At 42.3% G+C, this 13,185-nt stretch overlaps 19 non-coding genes across 19 annotated transcripts; 7 read left to right on the top strand and 12 right to left on the bottom strand.

Annotated features, from left to right (window-relative positions):
• Positions 1-79: 79 nt before the first annotated feature.
• trnag-ucc lies at positions 80-151 on the bottom strand. Its single transcript has one exon. It is a non-coding gene; the product is annotated as a tRNA-Gly (tRNA).
• A 981-nt stretch (positions 152-1,132) lies between these two features.
• trnap-agg lies at positions 1,133-1,204 on the top strand. The gene has a single exon. It is a non-coding gene; the product is annotated as a tRNA-Pro (tRNA).
• A 287-nt stretch (positions 1,205-1,491) lies between these two features.
• trnag-ucc lies at positions 1,492-1,563 on the bottom strand. The gene has a single exon. It is a non-coding gene; the product is annotated as a tRNA-Gly (tRNA).
• A 980-nt stretch (positions 1,564-2,543) lies between these two features.
• trnap-agg lies at positions 2,544-2,615 on the top strand. Its single transcript has one exon. It is a non-coding gene; the product is annotated as a tRNA-Pro (tRNA).
• A 287-nt stretch (positions 2,616-2,902) lies between these two features.
• On the bottom strand, positions 2,903-2,974 carry trnag-ucc. The gene has a single exon. It is a non-coding gene; the product is annotated as a tRNA-Gly (tRNA).
• Positions 2,975-3,955: 981 nt separating this feature from the next.
• trnap-agg lies at positions 3,956-4,027 on the top strand. The gene has a single exon. It is a non-coding gene; the product is annotated as a tRNA-Pro (tRNA).
• A 287-nt stretch (positions 4,028-4,314) lies between these two features.
• Positions 4,315-4,386, bottom strand: trnag-ucc. The gene has a single exon. It is a non-coding gene; the product is annotated as a tRNA-Gly (tRNA).
• A 980-nt stretch (positions 4,387-5,366) lies between these two features.
• Positions 5,367-5,438, top strand: trnap-agg. The gene has a single exon. It is a non-coding gene; the product is annotated as a tRNA-Pro (tRNA).
• A 287-nt stretch (positions 5,439-5,725) lies between these two features.
• Positions 5,726-5,797, bottom strand: trnag-ucc. The gene has a single exon. It is a non-coding gene; the product is annotated as a tRNA-Gly (tRNA).
• Positions 5,798-6,777: 980 nt separating this feature from the next.
• Positions 6,778-6,849, top strand: trnap-agg. Its single transcript has one exon. It is a non-coding gene; the product is annotated as a tRNA-Pro (tRNA).
• A 287-nt stretch (positions 6,850-7,136) lies between these two features.
• On the bottom strand, positions 7,137-7,208 carry trnag-ucc. The gene has a single exon. It is a non-coding gene; the product is annotated as a tRNA-Gly (tRNA).
• A 980-nt stretch (positions 7,209-8,188) lies between these two features.
• On the top strand, positions 8,189-8,260 carry trnap-agg. The gene has a single exon. It is a non-coding gene; the product is annotated as a tRNA-Pro (tRNA).
• A 287-nt stretch (positions 8,261-8,547) lies between these two features.
• trnag-ucc lies at positions 8,548-8,619 on the bottom strand. Its single transcript has one exon. It is a non-coding gene; the product is annotated as a tRNA-Gly (tRNA).
• Positions 8,620-9,599: 980 nt separating this feature from the next.
• Positions 9,600-9,671, top strand: trnap-agg. Its single transcript has one exon. It is a non-coding gene; the product is annotated as a tRNA-Pro (tRNA).
• A 287-nt stretch (positions 9,672-9,958) lies between these two features.
• trnag-ucc lies at positions 9,959-10,030 on the bottom strand. The gene has a single exon. It is a non-coding gene; the product is annotated as a tRNA-Gly (tRNA).
• Positions 10,031-11,227: 1,197 nt separating this feature from the next.
• Positions 11,228-11,299, bottom strand: trnag-ucc. Its single transcript has one exon. It is a non-coding gene; the product is annotated as a tRNA-Gly (tRNA).
• Positions 11,300-11,732: 433 nt separating this feature from the next.
• trnag-ucc lies at positions 11,733-11,804 on the bottom strand. The gene has a single exon. It is a non-coding gene; the product is annotated as a tRNA-Gly (tRNA).
• Positions 11,805-12,237: 433 nt separating this feature from the next.
• trnag-ucc lies at positions 12,238-12,309 on the bottom strand. Its single transcript has one exon. It is a non-coding gene; the product is annotated as a tRNA-Gly (tRNA).
• Positions 12,310-12,742: 433 nt separating this feature from the next.
• trnag-ucc lies at positions 12,743-12,814 on the bottom strand. The gene has a single exon. It is a non-coding gene; the product is annotated as a tRNA-Gly (tRNA).
• Positions 12,815-13,185: the final 371 nt, after the last annotated feature.

Genomic DNA, 13,185 nt, shown 5'->3' with positions numbered 1-13,185 from the left:
CAAGTACAACGATAATGATTCAAATGTAATACACTTGAAATGACATCCAGCCCCTAAAACAAATGAATTCCTCTGGCTCTGCATTGGCCGGGAATCGAACCCGGGTCAACTGCTTGGAAGGCAGCTATGCTCACCACTATACCACCAATGCTATGTGCAGCTCAGTAGCAACATTGAGACATCGACTCATAATTTGAACGTCATTTTGGTGGAAAGTGATAATTCACTTTCACGGTTTAGGTGTATGATTATGGCTTAGGTTGCGAGAGGTCCCTGGTTAAAAAAATCTAGCATTTTAATCACTACGGGTTACCTTCAGATTAGTCCCGTGACACTTGTTGGCAACGTAGGGCAAAACGGAGAACATTGCGACAAGTGGGGTCACATTAGTTTGTAGCCCAAGATTTTGGATTCTACAAACAGAACTTGGCACATAGACGGTTGTGACTTCAGACGAGTCTCCTGACACTTGTGGGGGATGTAGAGAAAAATTGAGAATACCACCGTGTTCGTGAGGGTCTCCTCATTCCAGAGAGTGGTCATACGAATTTGTAGGTCAAACGGTTCGGAAGCTAGAGATGTTTTTGTGAGAAGACCGATTATAGGTATTGTCTCATGGTTTGACAAAAACCGATCTAGGTCCACCATCTTTCACTGCAGATATGGAGGGGTAACATAAGCAGTTGTGGAGGATTGAGACGGATACGCCGAGTCTTAATCTCTCTAGTTGAAAACGGATCTATTTGAATGGGTATTTTCAACATTAATTGACTTTGATTCACGTACCTTTGCGTCATTTGACTCAAAATAAATGAGTTCCATTCTTTTGGAAGTCTTATTTTTTCATTTGCTCTTTAAAAAATGAATTGATCTCATTTTGCACTTTATTAATTTGTAAAAACTCGTCATCATTATGCTGTGCCGACTGAAGAAGACAGAATGTGAAAGACACAGCAGATGAACTACAGAAGATTTGAACTGAATCATGGTCAAGATTTTGGAAGACTGTTATGCTCACAAGTAAAGCACAAAACACTCACATGATGTTCAATCGTTCCAAGCACCATGGACACGTCAATCGATATCTTCACTGTCATTGCTGCAGAAAGCAAAAAAATAACTTTTGGCATAAGGCTCGTTGGTCTAGGGGTATGATTCTCGCTTAGGGTGCGAGAGGTCCCGGGTTCAAATCCCGGATGAGCCCTTTTGCAGATCCTTGAGCAATCTCAGACAGGCAGATCTTGGGCCACTGGTCGGAACGCCGATTATCACCTCTTGGGCGCAGGACAAGGTGGCTGAATGGTTTTGGCGATGGGACTGCAAATCTATTTTGATATACACTTGTTGGTTCAACGTCGCACAACATTTATTATTTTAGATAACCTGCAGAATGTAGGAGCAATTCTGACTTCCAAGTACAACGATAATGATTCAAATGTAATACACTTGAAATGACATCCAGCCCCTAAAACAAATGAATTCCTCTGGCTCTGCATTGACCGGGAATCGAACCCGGGTCAACTGCTTGGAAGGCAGCTATGCTCACCACTATACCACCAATGCTATGTGCAGCTCAGTAGCAACATTGAGACATCGACTCATAATTTGAACGTCATTTTGGTGGAAAGTGATAATTCACTTTCACGGTTTAGGTGTATGATTATGGCTTAGGTTGCGAGAGGTCCCTGGTTAAAAAATCTAGCATTTTAATCACTACGGGTTACCTTCAGATTAGTCCCGTGACACTTGTTGGCAACGTAGGGCAAAACGGAGAACATTGCGACAAGTGGGGTCACATTAGTTTGTAGCCCAAGATTTTGGATTCTACAAACAGAACTTGGCACATAGACGGTTGTGACTTCAGACGAGTCTCCTGACACTTGTGGGGGATGTAGAGAAAAATTGAGAATACCACCGTGTTCGTGAGGGTCTCCTCATTCCAGAGAGTGGTCATACGAATTTGTAGGTCAAACGGTTCGGAAGCTAGAGATGTTTTTGTGAGAAGACCGATTATAGGTATTGTCTCATGGTTTGACAAAAAACGATCTAGGTCCACCATCTTTCACTGCAGATATGGAGGGGTAACATAAGCAGTTGTGGAGGATTGAGACGGATACGCCGAGTCTTAATCTCTCTAGTTGAAAACGGATCTATTTGAATGGGTATTTTCAACATTAATTGACTTTGATTCACGTACCTTTGCGTCATTTGACTCAAAATAAATGAGTTCCATTCTTTTGGAAGTCTTATTTTTTCATTTGCTCTTTAAAAAATGAATTGATCTCATTTTGCACTTTATTAATTTGTAAAAACTCGTCATCATTTTGCTGTCGCGACTGAAGAAGACAGAATGTGAAAGACACAGCAGATGAACTACAGAAGATTTGAACTGAATCATGGTCAAGATTTTGGAAGACTGTTATGCTCACAAGTAAAGCACAAAACACTCACATGATGTTCAATCGTTCCAAGCACCATGGACACGTCAATCGATATCTTCACTGTCATTGCTGCAGAAAGCAAAAAAATAACTTTTGGCATAAGGCTCGTTGGTCTAGGGGTATGATTCTCGCTTAGGGTGCGAGAGGTCCCGGGTTCAAATCCCGGATGAGCCCTTTTGCAGATCCTTGAGCAATCTCAGACAGGCAGATCTTGGGCCACTGGTCGGAACGCCGATTATCACCTCTTGGGCGCAGGACAAGCTGGCTGAATGGTTTTGGCGATGGGACTGCAAATCTATTTTGATATACACTTGTTGGTTCAACGTCGCACAACATTTATTATTTTAGATAACCTGCAGAATGTAGGAGCAATTCTGACTTCCAAGTACAACGATAATGATTCAAATGTAATACACTTGAAATGACATCCAGCCCCTAAAACAAATGAATTCCTCTGGCTCTGCATTGACCGGGAATCGAACCCGGGTCAACTGCTTGGAAGGCAGCTATGCTCACCACTATACCACCAATGCTATGTGCAGCTCAGTAGCAACATTGAGACATCGACTCATAATTTGAACGTCATTTTGGTGGAAAGTGATAATTCACTTTCACGGTTTAGGTGTATGATTATGGCTTAGGTTGCGAGAGGTCCCTGGTTAAAAAAATCTAGCATTTTAATCACTACGGGTTACCTTCAGATTAGTCCCGTGACACTTGTTGGCAACGTAGGGCAAAACGGAGAACATTGCGACAAGTGGGGTCACATTAGTTTGTAGCCCAAGATTTTGGATTCTACAAACAGAACTTGGCACATAGACGGTTGTGACTTCAGACGAGTCTCCTGACACTTGTGGGGGATGTAGAGAAAAATTGAGAATACCACCGTGTTCGTGAGGGTCTCCTCATTCCAGAGAGTGGTCATACGAATTTGTAGGTCAAACGGTTCGGAAGCTAGAGATGTTTTTGTGAGAAGACCGATTATAGGTATTGTCTCATGGTTTGACAAAAACCGATCTAGGTCCACCATCTTTCACTGCAGATATGGAGGGGTAACATAAGCAGTTGTGGAGGATTGAGACGGATACGCCGAGTCTTAATCTCTCTAGTTGAAAACGGATCTATTTGAATGGGTATTTTCAACATTAATTGACTTTGATTCACGTACCTTTGCGTCATTTGACTCAAAATAAATGAGTTCCATTCTTTTGGAAGTCTTATTTTTTCATTTGCTCTTTAAAAAATGAATTGATCTCATTTTGCACTTTATTAATTTGTAAAAACTCGTCATCATTATGCTGTGCCGACTGAAGAAGACAGAATGTGAAAGACACAGCAGATGAACTACAGAAGATTTGAACTGAATCATGGTCAAGATTTTGGAAGACTGTTATGCTCACAAGTAAAGCACAAAACACTCACATGATGTTCAATCGTTCCAAGCACCATGGACACGTCAATCGATATCTTCACTGTCATTGCTGCAGAAAGCAAAAAAATAACTTTTGGCATAAGGCTCGTTGGTCTAGGGGTATGATTCTCGCTTAGGGTGCGAGAGGTCCCGGGTTCAAATCCCGGATGAGCCCTTTTGCAGATCCTTGAGCAATCTCAGACAGGCAGATCTTGGGCCACTGGTCGGAACGCCGATTATCACCTCTTGGGCGCAGGACAAGGTGGCTGAATGGTTTTGGCGATGGGACTGCAAATCTATTTTGATATACACTTGTTGGTTCAACGTCGCACAACATTTATTATTTTAGATAACCTGCAGAATGTAGGAGCAATTCTGACTTCCAAGTACAACGATAATGATTCAAATGTAATACACTTGAAATGACATCCAGCCCCTAAAACAAATGAATTCCTCTGGCTCTGCATTGACCGGGAATCGAACCCGGGTCAACTGCTTGGAAGGCAGCTATGCTCACCACTATACCACCAATGCTATGTGCAGCTCAGTAGCAACATTGAGACATCGACTCATAATTTGAACGTCATTTTGGTGGAAAGTGATAATTCACTTTCACGGTTTAGGTGTATGATTATGGCTTAGGTTGCGAGAGGTCCCTGGTTAAAAAATCTAGCATTTTAATCACTACGGGTTACCTTCAGATTAGTCCCGTGACACTTGTTGGCAACGTAGGGCAAAACGGAGAACATTGCGACAAGTGGGGTCACATTAGTTTGTAGCCCAAGATTTTGGATTCTACAAACAGAACTTGGCACATAGACGGTTGTGACTTCAGACGAGTCTCCTGACACTTGTGGGGGATGTAGAGAAAAATTGAGAATACCACCGTGTTCGTGAGGGTCTCCTCATTCCAGAGAGTGGTCATACGAATTTGTAGGTCAAACGGTTCGGAAGCTAGAGATGTTTTTGTGAGAAGACCGATTATAGGTATTGTCTCATGGTTTGACAAAAAACGATCTAGGTCCACCATCTTTCACTGCAGATATGGAGGGGTAACATAAGCAGTTGTGGAGGATTGAGACGGATACGCCGAGTCTTAATCTCTCTAGTTGAAAACGGATCTATTTGAATGGGTATTTTCAACATTAATTGACTTTGATTCACGTACCTTTGCGTCATTTGACTCAAAATAAATGAGTTCCATTCTTTTGGAAGTCTTATTTTTTCATTTGCTCTTTAAAAAATGAATTGATCTCATTTTGCACTTTATTAATTTGTAAAAACTCGTCATCATTTTGCTGTCGCGACTGAAGAAGACAGAATGTGAAAGACACAGCAGATGAACTACAGAAGATTTGAACTGAATCATGGTCAAGATTTTGGAAGACTGTTATGCTCACAAGTAAAGCACAAAACACTCACATGATGTTCAATCGTTCCAAGCACCATGGACACGTCAATCGATATCTTCACTGTCATTGCTGCAGAAAGCAAAAAAATAACTTTTGGCATAAGGCTCGTTGGTCTAGGGGTATGATTCTCGCTTAGGGTGCGAGAGGTCCCGGGTTCAAATCCCGGATGAGCCCTTTTGCAGATCCTTGAGCAATCTCAGACAGGCAGATCTTGGGCCACTGGTCGGAACGCCGATTATCACCTCTTGGGCGCAGGACAAGCTGGCTGAATGGTTTTGGCGATGGGACTGCAAATCTATTTTGATATACACTTGTTGGTTCAACGTCGCACAACATTTATTATTTTAGATAACCTGCAGAATGTAGGAGCAATTCTGACTTCCAAGTACAACGATAATGATTCAAATGTAATACACTTGAAATGACATCCAGCCCCTAAAACAAATGAATTCCTCTGGCTCTGCATTGACCGGGAATCGAACCCGGGTCAACTGCTTGGAAGGCAGCTATGCTCACCACTATACCACCAATGCTATGTGCAGCTCAGTACCAACATTGAGACATCGACTCATAATTTGAACGTCATTTTGGTGGAAAGTGATAATTCACTTTCACGGTTTAGGTGTATGATTATGGCTTAGGTTGCGAGAGGTCCCTGGTTAAAAAATCTAGCATTTTAATCACTACGGGTTACCTTCAGATTAGTCCCGTGACACTTGTTGGCAACGTAGGGCAAAACGGAGAACATTGCGACAAGTGGGGTCACATTAGTTTGTAGCCCAAGATTTTGGATTCTACAAACAGAACTTGGCACATAGACGGTTGTGACTTCAGACGAGTCTCCTGACACTTGTGGGGGATGTAGAGAAAAATTGAGAATACCACCGTGTTCGTGAGGGTCTCCTCATTCCAGAGAGTGGTCATACGAATTTGTAGGTCAAACGGTTCGGAAGCTAGAGATGTTTTTGTGAGAAGACCGATTATAGGTATTGTCTCATGGTTTGACAAAAAACGATCTAGGTCCACCATCTTTCACTGCAGATATGGAGGGGTAACATAAGCAGTTGTGGAGGATTGAGACGGATACGCCGAGTCTTAATCTCTCTAGTTGAAAACGGATCTATTTGAATGGGTATTTTCAACATTAATTGACTTTGATTCACGTACCTTTGCGTCATTTGACTCAAAATAAATGAGTTCCATTCTTTTGGAAGTCTTATTTTTTCATTTGCTCTTTAAAAAATGAATTGATCTCATTTTGCACTTTATTAATTTGTAAAAACTCGTCATCATTTTGCTGTCGCGACTGAAGAAGACAGAATGTGAAAGACACAGCAGATGAACTACAGAAGATTTGAACTGAATCATGGTCAAGATTTTGGAAGACTGTTATGCTCACAAGTAAAGCACAAAACACTCACATGATGTTCAATCGTTCCAAGCACCATGGACACGTCAATCGATATCTTCACTGTCATTGCTGCAGAAAGCAAAAAAATAACTTTTGGCATAAGGCTCGTTGGTCTAGGGGTATGATTCTCGCTTAGGGTGCGAGAGGTCCCGGGTTCAAATCCCGGATGAGCCCTTTTGCAGATCCTTGAGCAATCTCAGACAGGCAGATCTTGGGCCACTGGTCGGAACGCCGATTATCACCTCTTGGGCGCAGGACAAGCTGGCTGAATGGTTTTGGCGATGGGACTGCAAATCTATTTTGATATACACTTGTTGGTTCAACGTCGCACAACATTTATTATTTTAGATAACCTGCAGAATGTAGGAGCAATTCTGACTTCCAAGTACAACGATAATGATTCAAATGTAATACACTTGAAATGACATCCAGCCCCTAAAACAAATGAATTCCTCTGGCTCTGCATTGACCGGGAATCGAACCCGGGTCAACTGCTTGGAAGGCAGCTATGCTCACCACTATACCACCAATGCTATGTGCAGCTCAGTAGCAACATTGAGACATCGACTCATAATTTGAACGTCATTTTGGTGGAAAGTGATAATTCACTTTCACGGTTTAGGTGTATGATTATGGCTTAGGTTGCGAGAGGTCCCTGGTTAAAAAATCTAGCATTTTAATCACTACGGGTTACCTTCAGATTAGTCCCGTGACACTTGTTGGCAACGTAGGGCAAAACGGAGAACATTGCGACAAGTGGGGTCACATTAGTTTGTAGCCCAAGATTTTGGATTCTACAAACAGAACTTGGCACATAGACGGTTGTGACTTCAGACGAGTCTCCTGACACTTGTGGGGGATGTAGAGAAAAATTGAGAATACCACCGTGTTCGTGAGGGTCTCCTCATTCCAGAGAGTGGTCATACGAATTTGTAGGTCAAACGGTTCGGAAGCTAGAGATGTTTTTGTGAGAAGACCGATTATAGGTATTGTCTCATGGTTTGACAAAAAACGATCTAGGTCCACCATCTTTCACTGCAGATATGGAGGGGTAACATAAGCAGTTGTGGAGGATTGAGACGGATACGCCGAGTCTTAATCTCTCTAGTTGAAGACGGATCTATTTGAATGGGTATTTTCAACATTAATTGACTTTGATTCACGTACCTTTGCGTCATTTGACTCAAAATAAATGAGTTCCATTCTTTTGGAAGTCTTATTTTTTCATTTGCTCTTTAAAAAATGAATTGATCTCATTTTGCACTTTATTAATTTGTAAAAACTCGTCATCATTTTGCTGTCGCGACTGAAGAAGACAGAATGTGAAAGACACAGCAGATGAACTACAGAAGATTTGAACTGAATCATGGTCAAGATTTTGGAAGACTGTTATGCTCACAAGTAAAGCACAAAACACTCACATGATGTTCAATCGTTCCAAGCACCATGGACACGTCAATCGATATCTTCACTGTCATTGCTGCAGAAAGCAAAAAAATAACTTTTGGCATAAGGCTCGTTGGTCTAGGGGTATGATTCTCGCTTAGGGTGCGAGAGGTCCCGGGTTCAAATCCCGGATGAGCCCTTTTGCAGATCCTTGAGCAATCTCAGACAGGCAGATCTTGGGCCACTGGTCGGAACGCCGATTATCACCTCTTGGGCGCAGGACAAGCTGGCTGAATGGTTTTGGCGATGGGACTGCAAATCTATTTTGATATACACTTGTTGGTTCAACGTCGCACAACATTTATTATTTTAGATAACCTGCAGAATGTAGGAGCAATTCTGACTTCCAAGTACAACGATAATGATTCAAATGTAATACACTTGAAATGACATCCAGCCCCTAAAACAAATGAATTCCTCTGGCTCTGCATTGACCGGGAATCGAACCCGGGTCAACTGCTTGGAAGGCAGCTATGCTCACCACTATACCACCAATGCTATGTGCAGCTCAGTAGCAACATTGAGACATCGACTCATAATTTGAACGTCATTTTGGTGGAAAGTGATAATTCACTTTCACGGTTTAGGTGTATGATTATGGCTTAGGTTGCGAGAGGTCCCTGGTTAAAAAATCTAGCATTTTAATCACTACGGGTTACCTTCAGATTAGTCCCGTGACACTTGTTGGCAACGTAGGGCAAAACGGAGAACATTGCGACAAGTGGGGTCACATTAGTTTGTAGCCCAAGATTTTGGATTCTACAAACAGAACTTGGCACATAGACGGTTGTGACTTCAGACGAGTCTCCTGACACTTGTGGGGGATGTAGAGAAAAATTGAGAATACCACCGTGTTCGTGAGGGTCTCCTCATTCCAGAGAGTGGTCATACGAATTTGTAGGTCAAACGGTTCGGAAGCTAGAGATGTTTTTGTGAGAAGACCGATTATAGGTATTGTCTCATGGTTTGACAAAAAACGATCTAGGTCCACCATCTTTCACTGCAGATATGGAGGGGTAACATAAGCAGTTGTGGAGGATTGAGACGGATACGCCGAGTCTTAATCTCTCTAGTTGAAAACGGATCTATTTGAATGGGTATTTTCAACATTAATTGACTTTGATTCACGTACCTTTGCGTCATTTGACTCAAAATAAATGAGTTCCATTCTTTTGGAAGTCTTATTTTTTCATTTGCTCTTTAAAAAATGAATTGATCTCATTTTGCACTTTATTAATTTGTAAAAACTCGTCATCATTTTGCTGTCGCGACTGAAGAAGACAGAATGTGAAAGACACAGCAGATGAACTACAGAAGATTTGAACTGAATCATGGTCAAGATTTTGGAAGACTGTTATGCTCACAAGTAAAGCACAAAACACTCACATGATGTTCAATCGTTCCAAGCACCATGGACACGTCAATCGATATCTTCACTGTCATTGCTGCAGAAAGCAAAAAAATAACTTTTGGCATAAGGCTCGTTGGTCTAGGGGTATGATTCTCGCTTAGGGTGCGAGAGGTCCCGGGTTCAAATCCCGGATGAGCCCTTTTGCAGATCCTTGAGCAATCTCAGACAGGCAGATCTTGGGCCACTGGTCGGAACGCCGATTATCACCTCTTGGGCGCAGGACAAGCTGGCTGAATGGTTTTGGCGATGGGACTGCAAATCTATTTTGATATACACTTGTTGGTTCAACGTCGCACAACATTTATTATTTTAGATAACCTGCAGAATGTAGGAGCAATTCTGACTTCCAAGTACAACGATAATGATTCAAATGTAATACACTTGAAATGACATCCAGCCCCTAAAACAAATGAATTCCTCTGGCTCTGCATTGGCCGGGAATCGAACCCGGGTCAACTGCTTGGAAGGCAGCTATGCTCACCACTATACCACCAATGCTATGTGCAGCTCAGTAGCAACATTGAGACATCGACTCATAATTTGACCGTCATTTTGGTGGAAAGTGATAATTCACTTTCACGGTTTAGGTGTATGATTATGGCTTAGGTTGCGAGAGGTCCCTGGTTAAAAAATCTATCATTTTAATCACTACAGGTTACCTTCAGATTAGTCCCGTGACACTTGTTGGGAACGTAGGGCAAAACGGAGAACATTGCGACAAGTGGGGTCACATTAGTTTGTAGCCCAAGATTTTGGATTCTACAAACAGAACTTGGCACATAGACGGTTGTGACTTCAGACGAGTCTCCAGACACTTGTGGGGGATGTAGAGAAAAAATGAGAATACCACCGTGTTCGTGAGGGTCTCCTCATTCCAGAGAGTGGTCATACGAATTTGTAGGTCAAACGGTTCGGAAGCTAGAGATGTTTTTGTGAGAAGACCGATTATAGGTATTGTCTCATGGTTTGACAAAAACCGATCTAGGTCCACCATCTTTCACTGCAGATATGGAGGGGTAACATAAGCAGTTGTGGAGGATTGAGACGGATACGCCGAGTCTTAATCTCTCTAGTTGAAAACGGATCTATTTGAATGGGTATTTTCAACATTAATTTACTTTGATTCACGTACCTTTGCGTCATTTGACTCAAAATAAATGAGTTCCATTCTTTTGGAAGTCTTATTTTTTCATTTGCTCTTTAAAAAATGAATTGATCTCATTTTGCACTTTATTAATTTGTAAAAACTCGTCATCATTATGCTGTCGCGACTGAAGAAGACAGAATGTGAAAGACACAGCAGATGAACTACAGAAGATTTGAACTGAATCATGGTCAAGATTTTGGAAGACTGTTATGCTCACAAGTAAAGCACAAAACACTCACATGATGTTCAATCGTTCCAAGCACCATGGACACGTCAATCGATATCTTCACTGTCATTGCTGCAGAAAGCAAAAAAATAACTTTTGGCATAAGGCTCGTTGGTCTAGGGGTATGATTCTCGTTTTGGCGATGGGACTGCAAATCTATTTTGATATACACTTGTTGGTTCAACGTCGCACAACATTTATTATTTTAGATAACCTGCAGAATGTAGGAGCAATTCTGACTTCCAAGTACAACGATAATGATTCAAATGTAATACACTTGAAATGACATCCAGCCCCTAAAACAAATGAATTCCTCTGGCTCTGCATTGGCCGGGAATCGAACCCGGGTCAACTGCTTGGAAGGCAGCTATGCTCACCACTATACCACCAATGCTATGTGCAGCTCAGTAGCAACATTGAGACATCGACTCATAATTTGACCGTCATTTTGGTGGAAAGTGATAATTCACTTTCACGGTTTAGGTGTATGATTATGGCTTAGGTTGCGAGAGGTCCCTGGTTCAAATCCCGGATGAGCCCTTTTGCAGATCCTTGAACAATCTCAGACAGGCAGATCTTGGGCCACTGGTCGGAACGCCGATTATCACCTCTTGGGCGCAGGACAAGCTGGCTGAATGGTTTTGGCGATGGGACTGCAAATCTATTTTGATATACACTTGTTGGTTCAACATCGCACAACATTTATTATTTTAGATAACCTGCAGAATGTAGGAGCAATTCTGACTTCCAAGTACAACGATAATGATTCAAATGTAATACACTTGAAATGACATCCAGCCCCTAAAACAAATGAATTCCTCAGGCTCTGCATTGGCCGGGAATCGAACCCGGGTCAACTGCTTGGAAGGCAGCTATGCTCACCACTATACCACCAATGCTATGTGCAGCTCAGTAGCAACATTGAGACATCGACTCATAATTTGACCGTCATTTTGGTGGAAAGTGATAATTCACTTTCACGGTTTAGGTGTATGATTATGGCTTAGGTTGCGAGAGGTCCCTGGTTCAAATCCCGGATGAGCCCTTTTGCAGATCCTTGAACAATCTCAGACAGGCAGATCTTGGGCCACTGGTCGGAACGCCGATTATCACCTCTTGGGCGCAGGACAAGCTGGCTGAATGGTTTTGGCGATGGGACTGCAAATCTATTTTGATATACACTTGTTGGTTCAACATCGCACAACATTTATTATTTTAGATAACCTGCAGAATGTAGGAGCAATTCTGACTTCCAAGTACAACGATAATGATTCAAATGTAATACACTTGAAATGACATCCAGCCCCTAAAACAAATTAATTCCTCTGGCTCTGCATCGGCCGGGAATCGAACCCGGGTCAACTGCTTGGAAGGCAGCTATGCTCACCACTATACCACCAATGCTATGTGCAGCTCAGTAGCAACATTGAGGCATCGACTCATAATTTGACCGTCATTTTGGTGGAAAGTGATAATTCACTTTCACGGTTTAGGTGTATGATTATGGCTTAGGTTGCGAGAGGTCCCTGGTTCAAATCCCGGATGAGCCCTTTTGCAGATCCTTGAACAATCTCAGACAGGCAGATCTTGGGCCACTGGTCGGAACGCCGATTATCACCTCTTGGGCGCAGGACAAGGTGGCTGAATGGTTTTGGCGATGGGACTGCAAATCTATTTTGATATGCACTTGTTGGTTCAACGTCGCACAACATTTATTATTTTAGATAACCTGCAGAATGTAGGAGCAATTCTGACTTCCAAGTACAAGGATAATGATTCAAATGTAATACACTTGAAATGACATCCAGCCCCTAAAACAAATGAATTCCTCAGGCTCTGCATTGGCCGGGAATCAAACCCGGGTCAACTGCTTGGAAGGCAGCTATGCTCACCACTATACCACCAATGCTATGTGCAGCTCAGTAGCAACATTGAGGCATCGACTCATAATTTGACCGTCATTTTGGTGGAAAGTGATAATTCACTTTCACGGTTTAGGTGTATGATTATGGCTTAGGTTGCGAGAGGTCCCTGGTTCAAATCCCGGATGAGCCCTTTTGCAGATCCTTGAACAATCTCAGACAGGCAGATCTTGGGCCACTGGTCGGAACGCCGATTATCACCTCTTGGGCGCAGGACAAGGTGGCTGAATGGTTTTGGCGATGGGACTGCAAATCTATTTTGATATGCACTTGTTGGTTCAACGTCGCACAACATTTATTATTTTAGATAACCTGCAGAATGTAGGAGCAATTCAGACTTCCAAGTACAAGGATAATG

Source organism: Oncorhynchus mykiss, chromosome 9, assembly GCF_013265735.2.
Source record: "Oncorhynchus mykiss isolate Arlee chromosome 9, USDA_OmykA_1.1, whole genome shotgun sequence".
NCBI lineage: Eukaryota > Metazoa > Chordata > Actinopteri > Salmoniformes > Salmonidae > Oncorhynchus > Oncorhynchus mykiss.
The sequence above is the reverse complement of the archived record's forward strand: the minus strand, read 5'-3'. Positions and strand labels throughout refer to the sequence as shown.